Consider the following 9282-nt stretch of genomic DNA (forward strand, 5'->3'; position numbering starts at 1 on the left):
CTCCCAAAGTCCACCTCCTGAATTTGGGATGATTTGTTGTCTATTCAGGTATTCAACAGATGCAGGCACATCAAGTTGTTTGTGGAGTTTTAATCCGCTGCTTCTGAGGCTGCTGGGAGATATTTCCCCTTCTCTTCCCTGTTCGCACAGCTCCTGGGGTTCAGCTTTGGATTTGGACCCGCCTCTGCGTGTAGGTCGCCTGAGGGTGTCTATTCCCTGCCCAGACAGGACGGGGTTAAAGGAACAGCTGCTTCGGGGGCTCTGGCTCACTCAGGCCGGGGGGAGGGAGCGGTACGGAGGAGGCGGGGCGAGCCTGCAGCGGCAGAGGCCAGCGTGACGTTGCACCAGCCTGAGGTGCGCAGTGCGTTCTCCAGGGGAAGTTGTCCCCGGATCACGGGACCCTGGCAGTGGCGGGCTGCACAGGCTCCTGGGAGGGGCGGTGTGGAGAGTGACCTGTGCTTGCACACAGGGTTTTTGGAGGCGGCAGCAGCAGCCCCAGCGTCTCACGCTCGTCTCTGGGGTCCGCGCTGATCGCCGCGGCTCACGCCCTTCTCTGGAGTTCGTTTAGGCGGTGCTCTGAATCCCCTCTCCTTGCGCGCCATGAAACAAAGAGGCAAGAAAAAGTCTCTTGCCTCTTCGGCAGCTGCAGACTTTTTCCCGGTCTCCCTCCCAGCCAGCTGTGGTGCGCTAACCCCTTCAGGCTGTGTTCAGGCCGTCAGCCCCAGTCCTCTCCCTGCGATCCGACGGAAGCCGAGCCTCAGATCCCAGCCCCGCCCGCCCCGGCGGGTGAGCAGACAAGCCTCTCGGGCTGGTGAGCACTGCTCGGCGCTGAGCCTCTGTGCAGGAACCTCTCCGTTTTTTCCTCTGCGCCCCTGTTGCTGTGGGGTCCGCGCTGATAGCTGCGGCTCGCGCCCTTCTCTGAAGTTCGTTTAGGCGGCGCTCTGAATCCCCTCTCCTCGCGCACCAGGAAACAAAGAGGGAAGAAAAAGTCTCTTGCCTCTTCAGCAGCTGCAGACTTTTTCCCCGGACTCCCTCCCGGCTAGCTGTGGTGCACTAACCCCTTCAGGCTGTGTTCACGCCGCCAACCCCATTCCTCTCCCTGCAATCCGACCGAAGCCCGAGCCTCAGCTCCCAGCTCCCGCCCGCCCCGGCGGGTGAGCAGACGAGCCTCTCGGGCTGGTGAGTGCTGGTCAGCACTGCTCCTCCATGCGGGAACCTCTCCGCTTTGCCCTCCGCACCCCTGTGGCTGCGCTCTCCTCCGTGGCTCCGAAGCTTCCCCCCTCTGCCATCCGCAGTCTCTGCCTGCGAAGGGGCTTCCTAGTGTGTGGAAATCTTTCCTCCTTCACAGCTCCCTCCCACTAGTGCAGGTGCCATCCCTATTCTTTTGTCTCTGTTATTTCTTTTTTCTTTTGCCCTACCCAAGTATGGGGGGAGTTTCTTGCCTTTTTGGAGGTCGGACGTTTTCTGCCAGCGTTCAGTGGGTGTTCTGTAGGAGCAGTTCCACGTGTAGATGTATTTCTACTGTATCTGTGGGAAGGAAGGTGATCTCCGCGTCTTACTCTTCCGCCATCTTCTCTCCTCCCCCCCGATACTTACCTTAAACGTGAATGGATTAAATGCTCCAACCAAAAGACACAGGCTTGCTGAATGGATACAGAAACAAGACCCATAAATATGCTGTCTACAAGAGACCTACTTCAGACATAGGGACACATACAGACTGAAAGTGAGGGGATGGAAAAAGGTATTCCATGCAAATGGAAATCAAAAGAAAGCTGGAGTAACAATACTCATATCAGATGAAATAGACTTTAAAATAAAGGTTGTTACAAGAGAAAAGGAAGAACACTACATAAGGATCAAGGGATCAATCCAAGAAGAAGATATAACAGTTATAAATATATACGCACTCAACATAGGAGCACCTCAGTACATAAGGCAACTGCTAACAGCTATAAAAGAGGAAATCAAAAGTAACACAATAATAGTGGGAGACTTTAACACCTCCCTTACACCAATGGACAGATGATCCAAAGTGAAAATAAATAAGGAAACAGAAGCTTTAAATGACACAATAGACAAGATAGATTTAATTGATATTTATAGGACATTCCATCTAAAAACAGCAGATTACACTTGCTTCTCAAGTGCGAATGGAACATTCTCCAGGATAAATCACATCTTGGGTCACAAATCAAGCCTCAGTAAATTTAAGAAAATTGAAGTCATATCAAACATCTTTTCTGACCACAATGCTATGAGATTAGAAATCAATTACAGGGAAAAAAAGTAAAAAACACAAACACGTGGAGGCTAAACAAAACGTTACTATATAACCAAGAGATCACTGAAGAAATCAAAGAGGAAATCAAAAAATACCTAGAGACAAATGACAATGAAAACACGATGATCCAAAACCTATGGGATGCAGCAAAAGCAGTTCTAAGACGGAAGTTTATAGCAATACAAGCCTACTTCAAGAAAGAAGAAAAATCTCAAATAAACAATCTAATGTTACACCTAAAGGAATGAGAGAAAGAAGAACAAACAAAACCCAAAGTTAGCAGAAGGAAAGAAATCATAAAGATCAGAGCAGAAGTTAATGAAATAGAAACAAAGAAAACAATAACAAAGATCAATAAAACTAAAGGCTGGTTCTTTGAGAAGATAAAAAATATTGATAAACCATTAGCCAGACTCATCAAGAAAAAGAGGGAGAGGACTGAAATCAATAAAGTTAGAAATGAAAAAGGAGAAGTTACAACAGACACCACAGAAATACAAAGCACCCTAAGAGACTACTACAAGAAACACTACAACAATAAAATGAATAACCTGGAAGAAATGGACAAATTCTTAGAAAAGAATGAACCAGGAAGAAACAGAAAAAGATGGACAGACAAATCACAAGTAATGAAATTAAAACTGTGTTTAAAAATCTTCCAACAAACAAAAGTCCAGGACTAGATGGCTTCACAGGTGAATTCTATCAAACATTTAGAGAAGAGCTAACACCCATTCTTCTCAAACTCTTCCAAAAAATTGCAGAGGAAAGAACACTCCCAAACTCATTCTATGAGGCCACCATCACCCTGATATCAAAACCAGACAAGGATACTACAAAAAAAGAAAATTACAGACCAATATCACTTATGAATACAGATGCAACAATTCTCAGTGAAATGCTAGCAAACAGAATCCAACAACACATTAAAAGGATCATACACCAAGATCAAGTGGGATTTATCCCAGGGATGCAAGGATTCTTCAATATATGCAAATCAATCAATGTGATACACCATATTAACAAATTGAAGAATAAAAACCATGTGATCATCTCAATAGATGCAGAAAAAGCTTTTGACAAAATTCAACACCCATGTATGATAAAAACTCTCCAGAAAGTGGGCATAGAGGGAACCTACCTCAACATAATAAAGGCCATTTACGACAAACCCACAGCAAACATCATTCTCAATGGTGAAAAACTGAAAGCATTTCCTCTAAGATCAGGAACAAGACAAGGATGTCCACTCTCACCACTATTATTCAACATACTTTTGGAAGTCCTAGCGACGGCAATCAGAGAAGAAAAAGAAATAAAAGGAATCCAAATTGGAAATGAAGAAGTAAAACTGTCACTGTTTGCAGATGACATGATACTATACATAGAGAATCCTAAAAATGCCACCAGAAAACTACAAGAGCTAATCAATGAATTTGGTAAAGTTGCAGGATACAAAATTAACACACAAAAATCTCTTGCATCCCTATATACTAATGGTGAAAAATCTGAAAGAGAAATTAAGGAAACAATCCCATTTACCATTGCAACAAAAAGAATAAAATACCTGGGAATAAACCCACCTATGGAGACAAAAGACCTGTATGCAGAAAACTATAAGACACTGATGAAAGAAATTAAAGATGATACCAACAGATGGAGAGATATACCATGTTCTTGGATTGGAAGAATCAATATTGTGAAAATGACTATACTACCCAAAGCAATCTACAGATTCAATGCAATCCCTATCAAATTACCAATGGCATTTTTTACAGAACTAGAACAAAAAATCTTATAATTTGTATGGAGACACAAAAGACCCCGAATAGCCAAAGCATTCTTGAGGGAAAAAAGCAGAGCTGGAGGAATCAGACTCCCTGACTTCAGACTATACTACAAAGCTACAGTAATCAAGACAATATGGTACTGGCACAAAAACAGAAATATAGATCAATGGAACAAGATAGAAAGCCCAGAGATAAACCCACGCACCTGTGGTCAACTGATCTATGACAAAGGAGGCAAGGATATAGAATGGAGAAAAGACAGTCTCTTCAATAAGTGGTGCTGGGCAAACTGGACAGCTACATGTAAAAGAATGAAATTAGAACGCTCCCTAACACCATACATAAAAATAAACTCAAAATGGATTCAAGACCTAAATGTAAGACCGGATACTATAAAACTCTTAGAGGAAAACATAGGAAGAACACTCTTTGACATAAATCACAGCAAGATCTTTATTGATCCACCTCCTAGAGTAATGGAAATAAAAACAAAAATAAACAAATGGGACCAAATGAAACTTCAAAGCTTTTGCACAGCAAAGGAAACCATAAACAAGACGAAAAGACAACCCTCAGAATAGGAGAAAATACTTGCAAATGAATCAACGGACAAAGGAATAATCTCCAAAATATATAAACAGCCCATGCAGCTCAATATTAAAAAAACAAACAACCCAATCCAAAAATGGGCAGAAGACCTAAATAGACATTTCTCCAAAGAAGGCATACAGATGGCCAAGAAGCACATGAACAGCTGCTCAAGATCACTAATTATTAGAGAAATGCAAATCAAAACTACAATGAGGTATCACCTCATACCAGTTAGAATGGGCATCATCAGAAAATCTACAAACAACAAATGCTGGAGAGGGTGTGGAGAAAAGGGAACCCTCTTGCACTGTTGGTGGGAATGTAAATTGATACAGCCACTATGGAGAACAATATGGAGGTTCCGTAGAAAACTAAAAATAGAATTACCATATGATCCAGCAATGCCACTACTGGGCATATACCCAGAGAAAACCATAATTCAAAAGGAGTCATGTACCACAATGTTCATTGCAGCACTATTTACAATAGCCAGGATGTGGAAGCAACCTAGATGCCCATCGACAGATGAGTGGATAAAGAAGTTGTGGTGCATATATACAATGGAATATTACTCAGCCATAAAAATGAATGAAATTGGGTCATTTGTTGAGATGTGGTTGGATGTAGAGCCTGTCATACAGAGTGAAGTAAGTCAGAGGAGAAAAATAAATATCATATATTAACATATATATGTGGAACCTAGAAAAATGATACAGATGAACTGGTCTGCAGGGCAGAAATTGAGACACAGATGTAGAGAACAAACTTATGGACACCAAGGGGAGATAGCTGCGGGGGAGTGGGTTGGTGGTGTGATGAACTGGCGATTGGGATTTACATGTATACACTGATGTGTATAAAATTGATGACTAATAAGAACCTGCTGTATAAAAAAATAAATAAAATAAAATTTTAAAAAAAATTTCTAAGACAAAATCTCAGAGAATACTTGGCAACCTAGGGGTAGATTTATCAATATTTATACATTATACTTTATACAAATTAAAAATCTTTGTTATCAGAAGACACCATTAAGAAAATCAGGCTAGGAGAAAAGTACACCTATTCTGAATATATGAAGAACACTTCCAATGTGATATAGACAACCCAATTTATAAAAGGGCAAAAGACTTCAACATATACTATGCCAAACAAGATATGAAAGTGGCCAATAAGCCTATGAATAGATGTTCAACATCATTAGTAAAGATAAAGAATATAAAACCTCAGTGAACTACAACTGACTAAAATTATAAAGGAGGATTATATGAAGTGTTGATGAGGATGTGGAACTGAAAATCTCATACATTGCTGCTAGGAATGAAAAATAGTATGGCCACATTGGAAAAACAGCGCGACAGTTCCTTATAAAGCTAAACACAACTTATATATGACCCAGCAATTCCACTCTTAGGTGTTTACCCAAGGGAAATGAAGACACGTGTCTACAAAAAAACTTGAACAGGAATAGGTTTGATATAACAGGTATATTAAAAATGACCTACAAAAACAGAGCATGTATATTTTTTTCAAGTACACATGGAGCATTTGTAAAAATTGACTATGTATTTGGTAAAAATGGCAATCACAACACAATTCCAAAAATGGATATTACATAGATTACATTCTCTGATCACTAGAAAACAACAGTGAAATGTATTTCCCTCAACCCACCTACCTTTAGTAATTTAAATACCCTCTGATGGGTTAAAGAGGTAAATATGGTGAAAATTAGGAAATGTTTTGACTATAAAACTACTACATATTAAAACTCTAGGGATGCAGTTAAACAATACTTAGAGGTTAATGTACAACTTTAAATTTATTCATTAAAAAAGAAAAAGAAATAAGAAAAGTTAAACTTTCAATTTAAGAATCTACAAGGGAACATCAGAATAAACCAAAAGAATTTGAAGGAAGGAAATAATAAAGATAAGAGCAGATTTTAATAAAGTGGAAAACAAAGAAATAACAACAGGTATCAGCAAAACCAAAACCTGGTTGCTTGAAAAGATGACTAAATTGACAAACTTGAAGCAAGTCTAATTTAAAATAAATAAGCAAAAATAAGATTAGAATGGAAAGGAGGCTACAAGTGCAAATGCACTGGACCTTAAAAATCTTAAAACTATATCATGGACAACTTATTTCAAATTTATTGAAAACTTAGAAGAAATGAGAAATTTTCTGGAAAAAAAGGTTTTTTTTGTTTGTTTGCTTGTTTGTTTTTTGTTTTTTTAAGAAGTAGCACAGCATAATGATTAAGAGTGTAGCATCTGAGTCATACTGCCTGAGTCTGAATCCCAGCTTACCACTTACTCTGGCTATGATCTTGAGCAAATTAATTAAACTCTCAATTTTTCCATTTGGAAAATGTGAATAATCATAGTACTTTGTAACATTGATATAAAGGTTGAAATAATGTTTGCAATATGCATGAAATACTACCAGGCAAACCTTAAGAGCTTATTAATAGTAATGTTTATTATTTTTATTAATATTAATTATCAACTCTAACTCAAGATTAAAAATAATGAATAAACCAATAGTAACTAAAAATTGAACAGTAAAAGTATACTGCTTCTATAGTCACCATTTCCACTGTCATATATGAGTTTTATCAGACTTTTATATAACAGTAGTTCTCAATTTTAATAAACTGCTTCAGATAATTGCAATACAGGGTAAGCTATTCCATACATTTTACAAGGCAAATATAACCTTGCTAAGGACAATAACCTGGATAAAAAACAACACAAGAAAAAAATAAACCATTGTCGTTTAACAACGTAGTTGTTGAATATAATTGCAAAATACTAAAAATCGGAAAGTCAGATTCAAGAGTATGTTAAAAATACATTCTGACAAAGTATTCTGTGAAAGAAAAGGAAGATAGAATATCAGAAGAATCTATTAATGTAACACATATGAGCTCAAAGAAGTCAGAAAAAAATAAGTTGATAAAATTTAACAAATTCATGATAAAAATGTTTCTCTCAGTAAGAATGCAAAGAAACTTCATAAGTTTCTTAACTTTAATTTCTGACAAAATAGATTTTGATGTTAAAATACATATTTCAGAAATTTGCAGCAAACATCATACTTAATGTTAAGATTCTAGCAGCATTTCCATTGAAGTAAGGAGTAAATGTTAATTCCTGCACTCAACATTTCTACTTAATATTGTTCTGAGGCCCTACTTATTACAAAAGGAAAAGACAGAGAAAAACTATAAGAATTGGAAAAGAAGAGATAAAATATCCTTTATTAGGTGATATAAACACCATTTAATTGGACAATTTACAAACTATCAGAACTAATATGAATGATAATGTCGCTAGATATGAACCCAACATACCTAAATCAATGGTTTTCTCATACACAATAACTCTTTAGATAGCATAATAGAAAAAAAATGTCATTTTTTAAATATAAAATATAAAGAGCATGTCAAGTATAACAAAGTATAACAAAATCTGTAAGAATTTATGAAGAAATTACAAAAAATATTTAATGACATGAAAGAAGACAGTGAGTAATGGAGCAATATATATGGCACTAATTTAAGTGTAGACTCAATATTGTAATGATAGAAATTCTATGCAAAGGAATCAGTATATTTCAATAAAAATCTCACCAAAGTGTTTCATGGAACTAGACAAGCTGTTTTTAAAGTTAATATAGAAGAGCAAAAGGCAAAAGCAAGAATTAGGCAAATTTGAAAAAGAATAAGTTGGAGAGGGGCAGGTCCTACTAGAAAGAAAAATTTAGAAAGCTGTGGAAATGACAGTGTGTATGAATGCAGAGATGAACAGACCAAGGGAACAGAATAGAGACATAGAAATAGAATCAGTGTATATGGAAACTTGATATATGACAGAGGTAACATTGTAAACCAGTGAACTAATCAATCAATGATGATGGGAAAATTGGTAATCCACATGGAATGTAAAATACTAGTAATAATAATGGATTCCTCAATCAAACCATGTCCAAGAGGAAAAATTATTCCTAGGGAGAGGTTCTGATCAAAACATTCAAGGCAAAATTTTAAAACTTTTTAAGAAAATAAAGGATAATACCATTATAATGCTGAGGTAGTGACAGATTTTTTTAAAAAAAAACAAGCAAGATGTTAATAGATTTGACTATGTTAAGATTTTTTTTTTTTTTTAAAAAGAGAACAAAGTCTGCATTCAAACAGATAATATAAGCAAAGTGGAAAGGGAAGCCAGAAACTGGGTAAAGAATTTTTTAAAAATAGATCAAATCAAAACAGGATTGAGAAACAGTAAGGAACAGTCTCTGGAACTTAACACGCAGATTTCACCACTTATTAGCTGGATGACCTTTGGCAAGTTACTTCACAACTATGTACCTTAGTTCCCTATGTACAAAACAGGGATAATAAGTTTCTCCAACTCTCAGGGTTGTTGTAAAGATCAAATGAGTTAGTTATTGAATATAAGATTACCCAAACAGGACCAAGCATATCATAAGCATTCAATAAATTTTAGCAATTATTTTAAAGGATTAGTATTAAAATATGAAGAGAAATACTAAAAGTAAGAAAAAGACAATTTAATAGAAAAAATGGGCAAATACTAGTGTTTCAGG

This window comes from Balaenoptera borealis (assembly GCF_965194805.1).
Source record: "Balaenoptera borealis genome assembly, chromosome: 4".
In the NCBI taxonomy this organism is placed as follows: domain Eukaryota; kingdom Metazoa; phylum Chordata; class Mammalia; order Artiodactyla; family Balaenopteridae; genus Balaenoptera; species Balaenoptera borealis.